The sequence below is a fragment of the Neofelis nebulosa genome, chromosome 11, assembly GCF_028018385.1.
Source record: "Neofelis nebulosa isolate mNeoNeb1 chromosome 11, mNeoNeb1.pri, whole genome shotgun sequence".
NCBI classification, from domain to species: Eukaryota; Metazoa; Chordata; class Mammalia; order Carnivora; family Felidae; genus Neofelis; species Neofelis nebulosa.
Window position 1 is genome coordinate 31,332,340 of NC_080792.1, and position 15,277 is coordinate 31,347,616.

Genomic DNA, 15,277 nt, shown 5'->3' on the forward strand with positions numbered 1-15,277 from the left:
ACTGAAGAAGTTTAAAATGTATCCTCATGGGAGTTTACAATAAGTTACAGATTTTTTTTTTAGGATTAGAAGTGAAGTTTAGAGCTAAAATATGGTGTAAGACAGGATTCCCTATAATCCCCAATGGAAATGAGGCACTGTGGATCATTCATACATTCCTTCTCATCCTATCATGTTTTAACATCTCCTTTAACCCCATACATACATCTAGTGACAATATCACCTTGCTCCTTACCTTTAGCCAAGCTTCTTGGAAGCCTGTTGTTTCCTGGGGTCTTGCTTGCATTGCACCACTTACTCAAGGCAATCACTAACACCAGTTACACACAACTGAAGTTTTATCTGAAAAATTCTACCTAGAAATGCTAGTTCCACTTGGGAAGTAGTCTACACATACCCCAAGTTATTACAGGAAAGAGTTTTTCTTTCTGCCACTACAGTACATAGCCAGGCATCTTTTCCATCTCCACTGTCAGGTTCCTCTCTCTTTGCTGCGTGACCTTGATTCCTTGCCACATGCTACAGGTGTTTGTTATGGTAGCACTCTACTTCTGTATTAGTGAGTATAAAGATAAATTCTATTTTAAACACCCAATGCCTTAAAATAATGATAAAATCTCTTTCTCTCTTCCGCCAGGACAAATGGAACCAAAGGACTCTGAAACAGTAGAACCACATGATAGAAGGAACCCAGATCCTTAAGTTGCAACTAGGGAAACCGTCTTTATTATTATTATTATTATTATTAAGCTGTGTGATGAGCAACACAAAATACTCTCAGTGTTTAGTCACTGAACTTTTCGGATTGTTATAACAAATAGAATTAACCTGACTAATAAACTATTCCTCTTAAAATCCTACCCATTTCATTGAACACTACCATTATAAACCCAGTTGCTTAAACAGGAAACCTGGGCATGAGTTTGGTTTTTACTTATTTTTTATTCCCTTCTTCTAATGTCTCACAAAGACTTTTTGATTCTACCTCCATATGTAGCATCTTTGATATGTGTGTATTTCTTTGTACCACCAGCACACAATCTCATTTCTGGTTACCAATATTCTTTCCCAAATTTCACAGACGCAAAAAGCACTTTATCCTTCATTTCAACTTCTAGATCCAATAATTCATTCTCCACATGGCATCTTGAGTGATCTTTTAAGGGTCCAGCCTGGTCATATCATTTCCCTGCTTATTATCTTCCAAGCAATTGCTATTGCCACAGGATACAGTTCTAATTAGATCAGTTATTAAGACCTCTCATGACCTACCCCTTTTCCTCATCAGCCTCAATTTTCCACTTCCCCTTCAACTTTACACACTTTCTTGAAGGCACCATTCTCTGTCATGCCTCTGAGCCTTTGCAATCTTTAACTTTTACCTAAAGCTCTTACCATGACTTCATGTCCTCTTCCTCTTTGTTTTCCATTTTAAACTTTGCTTCTTGAAAGTCCTTCTTGACTCCCTAAAATAACTGGATTATGTGACTCATGTTACAATGTCACAGAACACTGATCTCATCTGTAACCACTGTCTTTTTGTCATTTTCCTTAAACCCTACATTCCTTATGGTCAGGGACTGGGGCTCAGAGTTGCTCAATACATATTGAATAAGTGAAAAATTAACCCTCTCTTTGTATAAACAGTTACTTGCAGAGATATCAGTATTTTAAGACTAGAGTCTTTAAAAACTCCAAAGTTTATAAGAAGTCTTACCTGCTGTTTTAAATGCAAAACATTTTCACAATTTTGCACCTCTTTGGTATATGGAATATATATAGGGCTAATGGCCAAATATCTAGAAAAAAAAAGCTAGAAGTTTGATATTACTATTTATATTCTGACATTTCTTTATTTTAAATATGGAATGCTTCATGAATTTGTATGTCATCCTTGTGTGGGGGCCGTGTTAATCTCTATATCGTTTCAATTTTAGTGTATGTGCTGCTGAAGCAAGAACTATATTCTTACATTTCTATTCCATAAGATAATTATTTTAAAAAGTTTGCCTATGGCTACAGACACTCGCAAATAACGCATAAATGAAAGTACTGCACTTTTCAAATATAGGTGAAATTCGAAAGACCTGCATGCCTATCTAGAAGCACATTCACCAGATATATCCACGTAAACACAATTCCAATCAAGGCAAAAGATTGAACTTAAATTAACAAAAGGCTCTTAGAATCAAAATAAACAAGAAAATCTAATTTAATCATACTGCAGTGTTCATCCTTTCAGTAGTCCCAATTTTACCCTTGACAATCATCAACACCATTTCTTATGATTTTCTTTTTGTGATTTATCCAAAAAAATGTAAACAAACTCATCTAAATGGGCTCATCTCAAAATGCTGAGTTCTGTTTAATAAATTCCCTTTTATTGGAATCAATTTCTTTGTGCCAAAAAACCCCAAGTGAGTCATTAAAGCAATTATTGTGACTGTGTAATTTTACTGCCCAAATTACCTAAATAAATAGTATTTACTGCAACAAAATGCAAGCTTACTGTCTTTTCACTTACTTTCAAATGGTAACTAAGAAGAACTGCTCCTGATGTTCTCAAAAATTCACACTGCTGGTAGACACAATGGTTTCTGATTCATGAGAACTCCATTGCTTCAGCCCCATAGGTGTTATGTGCTTTTAAAATACATTTACATTTGTTGTCTTATTTTTTCATATTTTATATTTAACAATTTTATCCTAACTTCACAGTTATTGGAGCTATGTAACGCAGGAGTTCTACATCAGGGCTTGACTTGCTGCATGCAACATTACACGTTTGCCACCTGCCCTAGAATTTATTCTCCTAGTCTTTTTAAAGGCATGCATAACTCTTAAAGCATCCATGCTTGTATATGAATCTGCTGATCTTTTAAATTGTACAGGTTCAAAAATTTTACTTATGTTTTATTTTTATTTTCGCATTTTAATATGAATTTATTGTCAAATTGGTTTCCATACAACACCCAGTGTTCATCCCAACAGGTGCCCTCCTCAATACCCATCACCCACCCTCCTCTCCCTCCCACCCCCCATCAACCCTCAGTTTGTTCTCAGTTTTTAAGAGTCTCTTATGGTTTGGCTCCCTCCCTCTCTAACTTTTTTTTCTCCTTCCCCTCCCCCATGGTCTTCTGTTAAGTTTCTCAGGATCCGCATAAGAGTGAAAACATAAAAGATCTGTATGCTGAAAACTATAGAGAGAAACTATAGAAAACTATAGTTTTCTATATAGTTTTCTAAATATAAAAAAAACTATAGAAATTTCCTTCATAAGAAGGAAATTGAAGAAGATATAAAGAAATGGAAAAACATTCCATGCTCATGGATTGGGAGAATAAATATTGTTAAAATGTCAATACTACCCAAAGCTATCTACATATTCAATGCAATTCCAATCAAAAATTCTAAATCAAAAATTTTATAGATTGTCATCTATAAAAAAGGAAAAACAAAATCTGACCATTACTGAGGCTAATTTGAGGGGGTTAGGAAAGGGCTTCTTCCCTTTCATTCCAAACATTTTCTTGCCCTGCATGAAGAAGGCTCAAACCCCTTTGATCAGGCGCCAATCTTCCTTCTATTCCTACGTATAAAGTGGAAAATGCAAATGTTCTCAAGGGGAGAAAACTAGTGACATATATTGTCTTTAAATAATGGTTATTATCAGTTTCTAATGAGTTTTTAAGAAGGAAAAGGGGAGACAATGAGGCCAATAGACATGGCAGAAAGGAGAGGCCAGGATACCAAAGACTAACTCCATCAATTTCAGAACTTTGAGGCCATTAACTCCTTCTTCTTCAACTATGATTTACTCACTCCTGACTCTAGCTGATTCACAGTTGGTGAAGGAAACACTTCAGATCATGTGGTTCATTGTTTACCCCTCAAAATTGAACACGTATTCATTTTTTTAAAGAACAGGTACCCTTTGGATACTACCTACAAATTCAGTCATAGCATATGAAGTATCCTAAGTCCCTCAGGAATGACTAAAAAAAATAAAGAAATGCTTTGTCTAGTTTTAGAATTTGTTAATGTATTATAACCTCAAGAACTTTGGTTGTTTTTTTTTTAAATGTTTTGTTGACTTCAAATGTCTTCATAATCAAACATATCACACCAAGGTAAAAATCAAAGCCAGGAGAGCCATCATTTACTAAGCTTTGAGCATATATACAAAACTATGTATTTTACACAAATAATGCTTTGAGTCCTTACAAAACCCTACAAAGAAGATGCTATAGTCCCATTTTAAAGATAAACAACAAACCAATGCTGAAAATCTTTAAGTAAGTAATCTACTGACCACAATCATAAAATGCGCCTGTAGAATGTATTAGATCTCAGTTCTGTATGACTCAGAGCCCCTTATGGAAAGGGGCTACCCTGACAGAAAGGTCTGTGTCCCACAGATCTGGTGCTGAATAGAAAGCACCAAGAACAAAATAGAGCAAGAAAACACCAGGAAGGATCTGGAAGCTACTCTTGGTCTCTGAGATAAGCACAGTACACACTGGAGACTCACCAAGGGGTGGGCCTGTAAACAATAACACTGAAGTTGTGTCCTGATTCTACAGCCAAGACTTCAGGATTTCTGTTATGAACTCTGCTAGGTATGGGTGAACAAGTATTTATCTAAATGTGTTTGGAACATAGGAAAAAGAAGACCTTGGCACGTGATGAGGACAGTCAGGAAGTCCCTTCCTAGAAGGAATTGCCATCTTCTGAAGAAGTATCTGGAGATGGAGTTGAAGGAAGTAGTATCTCACAGAGAAGAAGAGCATATCAAACCATAACTCTGGCCATTCTATGGGTTTCATAGCAATCTAACTGTTGAAGGAAGAAGGCTTCAAACTTTCTGGGATCATACTTGGCTCTCTATAAGGTCACTCTCAATGTTGGACTTTGCATATGTAAACTGGACAGCCCATCACAATGTCATATTAGGGGATGTCAATAGCTTTTTATATGTCCATTTGTGGCCTCCTACAGGCATTTAAGTTTCCATGATGAGAGACCAGGGTGTTTCTCAAGAGTCTACTACTAAAATATAAATCCATAGAGAATGGGTAAAATTCAGATGATCCCTAAACATCTCAGTATAATTTGGTTTGGAACCACACTCACAAGGGTATGCCCCCATCAGAATGAAAAAAGACTTACGTTTTGATTTAGGAGAAGAATGGAAAAGTCTGGAACATGGAGCCTTGCCCAGAGGGAGCACTGGCCAGAGCAGTGAATAACTCAACTGCCAGAAATTTGGGAAGAGCTCAAGAAATAGAGATGCTTGGTTCTGGAGGGCACTTCCAGATGTTATAAACAGTTTAAAAAAAAGTGGGTGGGGGCTGGCGCACAAAGCCAAAATACAGTGTCCTCTATCTTTGCTGCATTTGCACGTACCTCTTTTCTTCAAGGTGAGTATAAACATTTCTCAATCCCTTCATGGTTTGACATAGCAAAGGAGACACAGTCAAAGCTTGAAAATTCTTGTTGACTTGAAATATCTATTTTTTAATGAATTTAAAAAATTAATTTAGTGAAATCTGCTGCCTATTGCCCACATCACATTCTCAAGGACAAAACGTACCAAAGTGTAACCTGAGCACCATGGTAGGCATTACTCTGCCACCCAATTCTAGTTCAGAGAAAATTCATCTTCTCTTAATACATTCTTAGAAAAAGAAATCATATATATAGCATTTGTAATTAAATACAAACAACTTGGAGCCCTCTACCCAGCTAGCATTTAGAGCATTTCATTTAATCAAACATATGATATATGAGTCAGCAGACTGAGATCTAATGATCATAACTCTCAAGAAAAGGGTGATTCGAAAATAGCAACCTAGGGAAGCCATCCACCAAGGGGAGCAATTAACCCAGAATGACATTCTATTCTGCTGCTTCTTGCAGATTGCATGCCACAGCACTTCCCCTGTAATTCCCATCTAGCAGCTAGGGTAGTGTGCATAGTCAAGCACTCTTCACTATAGTTTCCTCATCTATCAAGCAACTTTTCAAACGGGTTATGAAGAAGGGACAACTGGGGACTGCTGATTCATAAGATGAAACATATTTTGGGATCCTTCATAAGCAGGAAATTAACTACTTTTTTTTCTTCTCTTAAAAAAAATTCCTGATCTTTGGAAAAGATGAGAGGGTAATTAAAACTGCAATTAGTGACTAGGTAATAAGGAACAATGAGAATAAAAGGAAACTGGAAAGAGCTATCAGGTTAAATCTGAATCCACCCAAATTCAAAATACAGTCTGTAGTCTAAAAATAAAGGAATTGCTCAATAAATAGTGGCCAAGATTCCACATAATTCTTCCTCAAAAGTGTGTGTATAGAGGTAAACTTACAATAATTTTACAATTATTTATTATGTTCCAAAGGAGGAGGAAAAAAGCATTAGTGTCACATTTGTAGAAATAAGCAAAGACCAACCAAATAAAAAAAGCAAAGACTATTTATTCAGATGTTGATACAACAGGAGAACCAGCTATCATTACTTGCACTGTGACAGAGACTCAAAGACGACAAAGGAGAGAGAAAGCTTAACAGTGAAAAAAGAAGTCTTCAGGAATGCCCTGACTGGAGGCTGGTGGAATCGGGAGGATGTAGGCAGCCTAACTAGGATGCGGGAGAGAAATCCTGTGTGATTGGTTAGGGGTGTCTAATTAGCTTTCTCTGTGTGGCCCTAAATTGGTAGCTGGGACAAAAACTAACGAATCAATTGGTTACTAGAGGTAGCAATCTGGCTTCCTGCAAGTAGGACTTGTAACAGACTGGCTTCCTAAGTTGTTAACTATAGATGAGAGGATGGTTTCCTAGGTAAGTTGTTGCAGGTTGTGGGTTAGAATTAATTCTTCGATTCTTTGATTCTTTGATTCTTTGATTCTTTCTTTCTTTCTTTCTTTCTTTCTTTCTTTCTTTCTTTCTTTCTTTCTCTTTTCTTTCTTTTCTTTCTTCCTTCCTTTTCTTTCTTTTCTCTTTCTCTCTCTCTCCCTCTCTTTCTTTCTTTAGAGAGCGAGAGTGCACATGGGGGAGGGGTAGAGAGAGGAAAAGAGAGAATCCCAAGCATGCTGATAGCCACACTGACAGCATGGATCCTAATGTGGGGCTTGAACCCACAACCCTGAGATCATAACCCGAGCCAAATTTAACAGTCTGATGCTTAACTGACTGAGTTACCCAGACACCCCTAGAGTTCTATTTTTATGGATTGCCTGGGTATTATTCATTTGTAAAACGAGTCTCTCACATAGAGTTAGATCAACAATAAAACCTTTTAAGTTCTATAAAAGTGGAAGCCAGATGATTTTATTATTTAATAAGAAACAAATGGTAATATTAATATTAATGTGGCCACAGAACCTATAATATCTATTAGGGAATGGAGTAAATTTTTTGGGATATGATGCAACCATTACTCCAAATATTAAAAAAAAAACTACCAAATTGGGACTCTATAATTATAGAAACAAAAGATTGCCCTCTCTATTGTAAAAGTATTAATAGTCCATTAGATATTGTGGCATGCTGTTTCTGAAGGAATATATTCATCTTTGCCATTTGCTCCTTTTCAAACAAATCTTGTTTAATACTGATACATATTAAATCTCAAAGTAAGTCAACCCTTATATTCTAGGTGTGTTTAATTTTTTTTTACTCTAGTATGTTTTATTTCTAATTACAAAAAGTTATAGAAGACCAAGACTGCCTTCTCATGGGGCTCTGAAATGGCTCCAAATTTCATAATGGGATTTCCCTAAAGAGTTTGGGCAGAGGCAACATCTGCAGAATCATGGTATTCTGTCCCAAGTAACCATATGGAGGGGGATTGTACACATCATTAATTTACTGTCTCAACAACATAGGAAATATATGCCACATGAAGACACTACCTAGTTTCTAGGGTTGTGGAGAAAACTAATATAGACCCTGCCTCAAAGAACTTAGAGTCTGAAAGAGGGAGACAGATTTCTAATCAAAAAGGAGTAAATACTAATCAGTCATTCTTCTGCAAAGTCATTTCAGAAGTGTGAGATACAATAAAGATCACAGAGGAGGGTGTTCTAGGTCCTTGGAAGAGGGACATGATAAAATGTCAACAAAACTCTATCTTTTACCACTTGGACAAAATCAGGAAAGGCATTTAAGACAAGGGGACAGAGTAACCCAAGGCACAAAGCATAAAGTGGCCTAACTCATTTGAGAAACATAAATAGCAATGAATGGCCAAAAAGATAGTACATGTTGAAGAAGGGTAAAGGGAAAAATAAGAGGGTTAGTAAGGACCAGATTATGGAATGCAAGAATGTCTTACCAAGGACTTCACACTTTATCTTGTAGGCAATGAGAAGCCTTGGAAAACTTTAAGGATTATATTTTTATAAAATAGCTTTTTAGAAAGATACATCCACTGCTGATACACATATACTTGTTCAAGACTAATTTTGCTTCCTTGTTGCTCTTGTAGTCAAAGGAGAAGTCTAATTTTCCAATAAGAACATTTACAATGAACCTCTTGATCAGAACGAATTTGTGTAGCAGAAATGAGATGCCTAACAACTCAGGGGACAAAATTGACTTGGACAGGAGAGAAGAAACTTGAGTCCCAAAGAAATACAGAAAACTAGCCTAAGAACAGACTTTAGAGATCATCTACCCCAACCTCTTCTTCTACATAGACAAAATGTTAACTAAGAAATTTTGTTGCAAGATATAATAGACAAGATGCACTAAAGTGAACTACCAGATCACAGTGAAAATTTTCAAAGGAAAAAGTAGAAACCCAATTATAAGACATAAGGGAATGAGAGAATTTGGTCATTGGAGACTGAATGAGGGAAATGTGATGAACACTTCTTTGGAAGGAGGTGTTTCTTTGCTGTGAACCCCTGCCTCTAGGGGTAGCAGTAGGAAGTATCTGCCCCTACTGCAGGCTTAGCTAATGGACATCAGGGTAACCTCTCTGAGCATGTGATATATCAGATGCTGATGAAGAAGCACAGTGGACTGGTGTCTGACCATGGGCTGGAAAAGCTAAGAGCAAGACACAGTTGGCTAGCAGCCTGGATAGCAGGAACAAAAGTAAGGTAGTAAAATTGGTGATGTGTATTCCCAGTATTAACCAGGGCAAAGGTTGCATAAGTGCTTCTTACTGAACAAATGCAGGCCAAGCATAAGAGAGTAGCCAAGTGAGTTGTCTTAGATCTAATCTAATAAGGCATCCACAGAGGCAAACAGACCCCAGCAAGGTATCCAACGGATTTTTGTCAGAATGGAAAGATCACCCACATCAAGCAAACTATAGCTAAATGTCCCCAGTAATAATGGGGAGTCCCTGGGCATAGAGAGTTGTCAGATTTAGCACATAAAAATACAAGGTATCAGGTACATTTGAATTTCAGAAAAAAAAAAAAACTAAATAATATTTTAGTAAAGGCAGGTGTTACATATTGCATGGACCATAAGGAACTAAAAATCTGCTGTTTATCTGGAAGTACAATCTAGCTGGGCATCCTCTACTTTATCCAGAAACCCTATTGGGAAAGCTACATCATCACTGAACAGTGGCCAGACTCAGAGAGCAAAAAACCACCACGTGCCTGTACCAGCCACGTAAGAACTTTTCTGCTCCCTTTACCATTCCTTCTTCACTAAGATTCAACCTCGGAGGGTTTGAATTGCAAATCTGGGGAGAACAATCAAGGAAAGAAAGAAGAATCTGCCTGGATCTCTATTGCCCTCTGCAGCAACCTCAGCTGGGGGAGCAAGTAAAGGAACTGTAACTGTGAATGCATTTGACTGTTCATACGCTGCACATTCTGAGTTCAGGGATAAATAGGTTTTGTGACTCCAACTTCACAATGTTGGATTAAAAGATCAGAAAAGTTATGGGTCTGCCTGAGATTTCCTCTAGATTAAAGAGGATAAATAATTCCTTATCTCCTAAACAAAGTAATTGGGGCAATGGAAAAAGAAAACTAATTTGTGCTCTGATTGCATGTGTAAGCCTTCAATAGGCAGTTATGTGCAATCAAGTTATGTGTACTTCCATATACCAGTGAAGCCTAAAGAGATCTAATGATTGCTCTGACAGCAAACTTCTAGAGGTGGATGAATGTGTGGAGGAGCCCAAGGTTCTCACATGTGCCCTGCAACTCTTCCCCGTGGTGACTTTGTCATTCTTTGCCAGCACTGAAACATCCATTCCTCCCCCACAAATTCCCAAGAACTAGAGAAATCATAACTTCTCAAGTTGACTCAAAAATACTCAAACAATTGTCATTTGAAATCTCTCTAGAGAGACTTGCATAAAAACTCAAAATAAACTTACAAGCTATATGAACTAGGAATATAAAACCATCTCTCAGTTGTCTTTAACCAGGGCTCTGCCTCAATGTGCTTACCAAAAGGAGAAGCCCATCCCCAGTGAGTGTAGAAAGTGAAACACCACAAGAAAGTAGTTTATTCTCCTGAGCAGTTAGTGATGGTTATTTTTCAACGCTGTGGTCTCACTTTCTAGGGAAATATGAGCCAATTGAAGACCCAGGAAATTGGGGTCAGTGACAGGGAAGGAGATCAGGAAAAGAGAGATATTAGAAGAATGCATACATATAGTAGTTTCCTGTGGCTGCTCTAACAAATTGCCACAAATTTAGTGGCTTAAAAAAATAACAAAAAAAATTATGTTACAGCTCTGAAGATCAAACTCTGACATGGGTATCACTGAGCTAAAATTAAGGTGTCATGGGTATGACTTGCACTCCTCTGGTGAAATCATTTCCTTGCCTTTTCTAGATTTAGAAGCCAATATACATTTCTTGGACTGTGGCCCCTTCTCCCACCAAGAGCCAGCAATGGTGTCACATTCCTTCCTCTACTTTTATTACCACCTCTCCTTTGTTGACTCTCATTCCCTGCCACCCTCTTTGACTGATAAAGACCCTTGTGATTACTTTGGCCTCACAGACACCATCCAGGATAATCTTCCTATCTCAAGAGGCTTAACTTAACCATAGCTGCAAAATCTCTTTTAGATAAAAGAAATATATGCACTTATTGTGAGGATTCAGGATATAGATACCTTGGAGGACCATCATTCTATTACAAATGTGCTCTCTCAGTCTTCCTTTTTGGGCAAATTCTGAATTTTGAAAGGACAGCCAGGAATGACTCTACTGGCTGGCATTTCTCCCTTTACTTCTTTCCCCCTTCTAATAAAGTCATTCCTCAGCTCCATTTTATTAATTCAAGGAACTCCCAACTTTATAATTAGTTTCTGCCATCTTGTCAAACTTGACATCTGCTTAACAGTTACCTTTCACTGGCACTTTATATCACTCCTTAATCTGGTTGCTTTCTTCTCCCAATGACTATACCTCCCTGCTCCTCCTGGGGACCACTGTTCTTCCCCTTTTCCAACTGTGTGGTTCCGCTAGGGATACCAATCTAAATCCCCCATATCTACATCCCTTATCTACAAGTGTTGACTTGTGGTCCAAGGGTAGAGCAATAAAATCCTGTTGGAGATCTGTATACTGGTGAAATAGGGACATGTAAACCCACTGTAACCATCCACATTAAAAGGTAGGATGATCTCTAGAAGAACCTGCATTGTTGTGTCTCGCAGCAGAAGAAAGAAACTAGTCTGTAGTAGGAAAAGAATAAAGCAGAGACTCTGTGGAGGACGATGATCAAGCTGAAGAGGCAGCTCTGCCCTTCTGGCAATTTGATTCCCTGAATTTATTTTGCCTTACAATCAACCTCACCTCTCCCTTTCACTGCAAAGTTGACTCAAAAATATTCAAAAAAAGAGAAAGAAAGAAAGAAAGAAAGAAAAAAGAAAGAAAGAACGAACTTTTGTTTGTTTAGTTTGATTTTATCATTATTTGATTTTAATCATTAGCATTAGCTTAGTATAGTCCTGAGCTAAGTGTCATACTTACAACATCCCATTAAATTCTCAGGACAATCTTGAGATGGCACAATACTTATCTCTATTTTACAAATGAAGAAACTGAGGCAAGGATTGGCAAGGTTAAGTAACCTGCCAAAATTCATATTGGTAGTATGAAAAAAGAGTTAGAATTTAACCCCAGTCTCTGCATCAAAAGCCTACTCTCCCAACCACAACACCAGACTGCCTCCTTTTCTCCCCTGCAGTGAGACAGCATACCATGCCAGCCAAGATGAGTCTCCTTGGCACTCTTGGAGTATGTTGTGCTCAGTTTGCACATGCTGTTTCTTCCATCCTGCTGGATTATCACCACAATGCTGAAGACAGAAAATGGTAACTGGATAAACCCTTCAAAGAAGGAATATTCGGCATTCACTGCTTATTACATTAGCTGCTGCTCTTTAAAAAAAAAAAATTAGACCACAAATTGTTGATTGAAACTCATAATGCCCAATCTCCTGTACCTCAAACCCACAATTCTGCATTGTAAGCTTTCTTCAATTTGTCTTAGTACAACTTTATACTTCAATGTGATGTGCTACATTTGAGGGTCTAAAATTAATAATGGGATCTCAGAGAATATATAAAAAATAAACATGCAGCTTTCCAATATTTTCAGAGCCTTAGGGGGAGTCAACCATTCCAAGAAAGTTACCAGGCTACTGTTAAGAGGAATCAAGGGATAAGTTCCAGACTTGGGACAAAATGAGTAGGGGTGGTGGGAGAGGCAGAAAAAGGATGTAGTTCTCTATGTGTTCAGAGTTCTACAGTAGGCTGAATCCAGAATAAATATCTCTACCTTATAGACATTTTCCTTGAATCCCCAGTCCAGACTGGTTCTCCAATTATATACTCTCTAAGCAAGCTGCACTTCTTTAAAGGACTTACATAATTCATAGATCAATTATTCATTTGTTTTGTGTGTCACCACTAGATTTGACCACAAGCTCCATTTGCTGCTGTGGTTGTGCACTTCCCCAGGACCTAAGAAGAGAACTTTGTACTTGTTAAAGGAAAAGAGAAAGGGACAAAAGCAGGGATGTTGACTCATACAGGTGATGACATAGGAAAGTGGATAAACACCATTTTCCATGAGACCTGTGGAAGTCGATGGTGGCATAGAGATTTTGATTTGATTCTCTGCTTTGGCTTTGTATCAATAGTCTGTATCTTGTCATTTCATTTTATCTCCAATAGAACTTCTCATAGCATCCAACAGACAGACAATTTTCATCAAATTACTATTCCATACGTCACCTTCAATCCCTATTATTGGCTGTAACATCATTACTGAACGTGCTAGAATCAGTTTAATACACAGTATGTGATGATATTTTGCTCTGGTATTTGAGGATTTGCTGCCATTTCTTTCTGAGTTCCAAGTCCAACTCTTAGTTTCAGAAAAAAAGTACATTCTTTTCCATTAACAGAAATTGAAGCTGGGCTTTACACTAGACATGTTTGTCCTTAAACATTTGTTCTCGGTATTACCCTTCTACAAACTATCCTCTCTCATCTAATACTTGGTCCTCCAATCAATACATGCCCTCTCCTAATCTCTTGGAGCTACTCTTCTTGAGTGCTCCCAACTCCATCATGTTTTTCTTTTAGTACTTTTTTACTCATTTCATGATTTATTCACAAGCCTGACTATTCCTCTTTCTCCTTGCCTCTTCCATGTCTATCTCTGCTGCTTCTTATAAAAATAGTATCCCAAAACTTCACATTTGCCCCAGGCATATAAATGCTCATCTACAAAGTTCACGCTAAGTGAGGGGAGACAAGCATTTAAATGATCAAGTGAAGAGCTGGATGCAGGAAGCCGAGCACGCATAAAATGAACAGACCAGAGGCCATGTAAACAAGAATGAAAACAATAAGGATGAGCCTATGAAGAGAAAAGAGCAAGTCAAGGAGTCAATTGTCCATGAAACAGTCAACTGCAAGACAGCCTCAGAGAAAGATGGATGGTAAAAAGTCCTAGTAAATTAGCCAATACAGAGAACGTGTCCAGGGACTGGGAAAGAAGGGGTCAGTGAGCAACGGAAGTTCAACAAGTTCACCACAAGAAGAGTCTCTGGTGCTGAAGCCTCTTTTGCCTCAGGCTTGGGTGCCTGCCGGTCATCTTGCTCCCACTCAGAGCCAGCTTTGGATTAACCTGTCCTGAAGATAGCAATCTGGCATGCCAATGCCCTTTAGGAACTGATCCAGTGCTCCCTAGAGTGGAAGAAGGAATATTCCATGACACTGATTTCATCAGATATTTCCCCCCACCTTTGCTAAATTCAACTATCACCTTAAGAAATGGAAAGGGATTATAATTTTGAATAAGACTGCACTAGAAAAACCAGCATATTTTTAATCGCACTTCAAATAGAAACCATTCCCTCCTAACCCTTTGTCCAAGTCAAGCTGTGATATCACTAAGAACGTTGTCCTGCAGAGAGAGCTGCTACCTCCAAAGCCCTAATTCTATTTACCTCTCATTATTTCTTCAAGACCACATGGTGATATTTTAAAGGTGTTATGAAAAGATCAAAGGAATTCAACTTCGTATCATATTTCTCAAAGTACACCCTACAATATTTCCCTCCTATCTCTAATGGAAGGATTTTTAATAAAATTTTTGATGCGTTTGTTTTAAACCATTTTAAACCACTGTGATGCGTTTATTGTTTTAAACCATTTAAACCCTTGTGAAATATAACATATTACAAAAAAGTGCACAAGAAATGTACAGCTCAATGAGACATTACAAAACAAACTACACAAATACCATCCAGGTCAAGAAACAGTGATGATACCCCAAAGCCCCTTCTCTGTAATGCCCCTTCTTTGTCACTACTACTCTTTGGCACTCCCCTGAAAAAAAGTTTCCTTGGGGCACTTGGGTGGCTCAGTCAGTTAAGTGTCTGACTTCAGCTCAGGTCATGATCACGGTTTGTGAGTTTGAGCCCCGCATTGGGCTCTGTGCTGACAGCTCAGAGGCTGGAGCCTGCTTTAGATTCTGTCTCCCATTCTCTGTCCCTTCCTCGCTCTCACTCTGTCTCTCTCAAAAATAAACAAACATTAAAAAAATTAAAGAAAAAGAAAAAAAGTTTGCTAGCACGTACTATACAGTATTCCACCATCAGATACACAAAATTATTAATCTGTACTATCGTTGACAAAACATGCATGTTGTTTTTATGGGCTATTACAAATAAAGCTGTGTAAACATTTGTATGCTTATCTCATGGGGTACTTGCTACTTTGGGGTATAAAGTCATATGAGTATCTATAACTTTAGTGAATAATACCTAA

The 15,277-nt window shown here is 37.8% G+C and overlaps 1 pseudogene; it reads right to left on the reverse strand.

Annotated features, from left to right (window-relative positions):
• Positions 1–1,857: 1,857 nt before the first annotated feature.
• Positions 1,858–1,957, reverse strand: LOC131490714 (U6 spliceosomal RNA; annotated as a pseudogene).
• Positions 1,958–15,277: the final 13,320 nt, after the last annotated feature.